The 4,073-nt window shown below is 45.2% G+C and overlaps 1 pseudogene; it reads right to left on the bottom strand.

Moving 5' to 3' along the window:
- Positions 1-873: 873 nt before the first annotated feature.
- On the bottom strand, positions 874-992 carry LOC120612716 (uncharacterized; annotated as a pseudogene).
- Positions 993-4,073: the final 3,081 nt, after the last annotated feature.

Below are 4,073 nucleotides of genomic sequence, written 5' to 3'. Positions count from 1 at the left end.
TTTGTCCTGGTTTTAATTGATTTCACAGCAGGGGAAGAAAAGTCAGAATCCTTCCTACATAACCTTTTGACGCAGCAGTTCTCCTCTGGTCAGGGAGCCCATCTGGGGAGAGCTGGACTCCCTCTGTGTGTTCTCGGCTTTCTTCGCCAGAGTCTGTGAGCCCTGGCAGCACCAACCCTGCTCCTGTCAGTACCTGCCATGAGGGCTGCTTCTGGGGGACCCCCATGCACCCATTTTCCACACTGGCTTGGAAAGAAGGGTAGCCCTGCCTTTACTCTGGTCTCCAAATGGTCCCAACTCTTTCCCACTTAGGTGCAGCCCATGTGTCAGCGAGGGGCTCCCAGCCCCTTAGATCTAGACACCCTGGGCTCAAACCCATAGCCCATGTCCTGTGGGAGCCCAAAGTCCTCCTGGAATTTTTGTGGATTTTTGTGTAGGGGCAAAGGTGGCTAACATTATATAATTACATTTGGTTTCTCAAATTTTCTGCATCTTGTGGCAGGAACATGGTCCCCCAAACGGTATATGCAGTGTTCTTTCTCAGGATTTGGTGCCTGCAGAGAACACATGCATGTTTGAAATTTCAGTTCTTCGAAGACAGTTCAGCCATCTAGCCATGGATGGAGAGAGAGAGAGAGAGAGATTGAGAGAGAGAGAGATTGAGAGAGAGAGAGAGAGAGAGAGAGAGTGTGTGTGTGTGTGTGTGTATTTGAAAATATTTATTTTATTTTATTTTTTAAAATAACATCTTCATTTTATTTTTATTATTTATTTATTTATTTATTTATTTTTAGGTGAGGCAATCCTTGGTTGACCTCACAGATTACAAGGACCTTGTCAACTTACAATCCTTTTTATTATTATTATTATTTATGCCTATAGCACCTGGTATTCCCAGGTGGTCTCCCATCCAAGTACTAACCAGGCCCAATTCTGCTTAGCTTCCAAGATCAGACAAGATTGGGCTTGTTCAGGGTAGCATGGCCATAGACAAAAATATTTTTTTAATATAAACTCTGCCCCTAGGGAGGAGAACTGGATAACTGAAGAACAAGGTGATGGAGAGATTTCGTATATGTTTTTAACCTTTTGAATTTTGCACCATTTACATGTATACATATATGTACTTGTACCTGTATGTGTTCAAACACACACGTATATACCATACCATATCCCTTATGCTCTCTCCCTACTCCATCTAAAACATCCCAGCCCCTTCTCTCTGCAGAGCCAGTTTCAAAAAGTCTTTCTCTAACTACTCAACCTTCAGTAGTCCCTTCTCCCCTCTCTGAACCCTGACAGAATTTCCAGTCAGTCTTGCCGAGGCTGGACCGACTCACGAACTGCCTCGTAATGTAACTGTCTATTTCCTGACAGCAGCAGCACTCATCTCTAGTCAGTTCCTTAGGGGCAGAGACTGGCCGTAGCTTGGTTTCTTTGGATCCATCACAGCACATAGCTGAACGAATAAATGAGAGACACAAAAGCAAAAGCAGACAATTCTGAAAGAAAAGGGCCTGGCTAAAACAAAATTGCCTTTGGAACCTATATCGAGTACCTGGTATAAGTGCCTGTTGCTCCCTGAACAAGCTGGAATGTGAGAAGTGAGAAGCCACTTGTCATTGGGCCATTAGCTGCCTTTCTTCTGCTGCCGTGAGAATAGTTGGGTCTTTTATAGGAAAAAAGAAATGTGTTTTGGATAAACATCTTGATACAGGAACATGTAATTCTATGGACGATTGTGGACTAGGTGTCTGAGACTAAGACTTTAACAACTATTTTTTAAATTGTAAAATGGATTAAACAGAAAATATCGAACGAAGGGAATGGTCTTGTCCAAATCTTTAAATGAGAAAGACAGCAAGTGGAAGGAAAAGGCTTAGGTGGTACAGAGGCAAGGTGAGAAGGCCCCAAGGATCAAAGTTAAAATTAAAAAGGCATCTTCCCTGACATCGTACAGAGAAACCTCCCTTTTGAAAATGGAACCCCAAAAGAAGAACACCATCTCCGCCTTACCGCTGGCCTCCCAAATAGAGACTATGGGGTGGGTGGAGGGGGCCTGTCAACCAAAGCCCAAGAGGCTCTCACTGTGCCCAGTCCCCTCTCCTCTTTAGGTGACCAGTAAAGGCCCCCCAGCAGGCAGGCTCTCTGCACGCTGCTTGTCACTGGAAGCTCCAACCCAAACATCAAGGCCTGTGACCCCTGCTGCCCTTCCCCACAGGTAGCTGCAGCTCCACACAGCTCTAGGTACACAAAGAAAATGGCTGCACCCTTTCTGCCTCAGGTCTCCCAAAAATGCATCTCCCAGGAACCAAGAATCCTCTCCGTTCTGTAGCTAAACGCCTGAGAATCAGCCCGACTCCACTGCCACCATCTCCCACAACACCTTCATCTGTAAATCCTGGGACCTACCTTCCCCGTGAAACCCAGATTTCGCTCAGTAGCCCAAAATAAAGTCTCATCTCTTTTAATGTTCAAACCCACATCTGCCTGGGATTCGCAGAATAGCTGGTAGAATCTCCCTGCACCATTTCTGGGAACTCCCAAAGGGTGCTTGTCACTTCATCTGCCACCTGTGGTTCCACCACAGAAGTCAAGCCTCCTGGTTAATCTCATGCTGTCCCTTGTAACTCTTTTCTCCAGATGTGCTTTTTCATGCATACATATTCACTGCAAGTGGGGACATCACACCCCCACACCCCCAACCATCATTAATCCCTCACAGTTTAATTCCCCAGTCTAGAACTAATGGCAGTGCTTTCTGAATGTTTGGGGGTTAAGAGAAGTGAGTCGGTGTGTTCCTCCTGGGGCTCACAGGCCCTAAAAACCCCAACATTTAGGCCATGTCTAGCTCCTATCAGGCTCTCCCACCTCAACAAGAGTATTCAGACTAGATCAGGCCAACACTTAGTCTAGACCTCCGACCTCTCCTGCAAGAGAGCAGGGAACACTGTCTCCTGGCTTAAGGCCTGCTTATGCTGCTCCACCACGCCCGGCCTGGGAACCTTCATTTTCTTCCCTCTCTGATTCCTCAGGGCCCAGGTAAGACAACTGCATTACTCAACACTGCATTGCGTGCAATATACTAATTTAAGCACTATGAGGGGTGTGGTAGGCACCCTCTTTGTGTGGTAATGTCCCCCACAAAGATATACACATCTTAACCCCCAGACACTGTGAATGTGTTAGGTTACATGGCAAAGGGGAATTGAGGTTTCAGATGGGATTAAGCTTGCTAATCAGCTGATTTTGAGATGGGGAGATTACTCCGGAGTATCCGCAATGTCACCTATGAAGATGGTGGAAGGGGCCATGAGCCAAGGAATATGGGTGGCCTTAGAAGTGGAAAAAAGAGAAAAAGAGATTTACAGCCTCCAGAAAGGAACACGTCCCTGCCAGTGCCTTGATTTTAGCCTGTGAGAACCACGTCACACTTCTGACCTAGATTGCTGCAAGGTAATAAATTTGTATTGTTTTAAGCCACTAAGCTTCTGGTGGTTTTTTATGGCAGCAAAGAGGAAACCAAGACATGAAGAATACCAATAATTCAGTCTAAATTCTTACCTCAGAAAAATCCTTCTCTAATTCTTCACCACTTAGCATCTCACTCTGCAGCTGCCATACTCAGATTTATGATGCCTTCACCATTTGTTCCAAGAACAACTTGCTTTACTTTGGTGTAAATAGTTTATGCTGGTGATTTCTTTGAAAACAAGAGAATCTGTTCCAAAATTAAAGTGCCCATATCCAGAAACCCCAATGGCAGTTCTCTTTTACAACAATCCCCAAATGGCAGGTCCCTTACTAAAATAATACCTACTGGAGTTCCTCGTTTCTGGGTACCCTGATACATAAATCACAGATCTCTCTCCAAGTCATCTTTTCTCTTCTTCCATTGCCACCAGTGAGATTCAGGTCAGCTCTGTCTCTTGCCTGAAAAACTGAGACAGTCTTGCTCTGCCTCCATTCCATTTCCCAGCACTATAGTTAGAGAGATCTTCCTAGAGTCTGATCATCCTTCTGTTTATAAAAATTCAATGGTTCCCCATTGCTCTCAGGATAAAGCACAAAAC

Source organism: Pteropus medius, unplaced genomic scaffold (genome assembly GCF_902729225.1).
Source record: "Pteropus medius unplaced genomic scaffold, Ma_sr-lr_union100, whole genome shotgun sequence".
In the NCBI taxonomy this organism is placed as follows: Eukaryota; Metazoa; Chordata; class Mammalia; order Chiroptera; family Pteropodidae; genus Pteropus; species Pteropus medius.
This window is presented reverse-complemented; position numbering and strand designations above follow the sequence as displayed.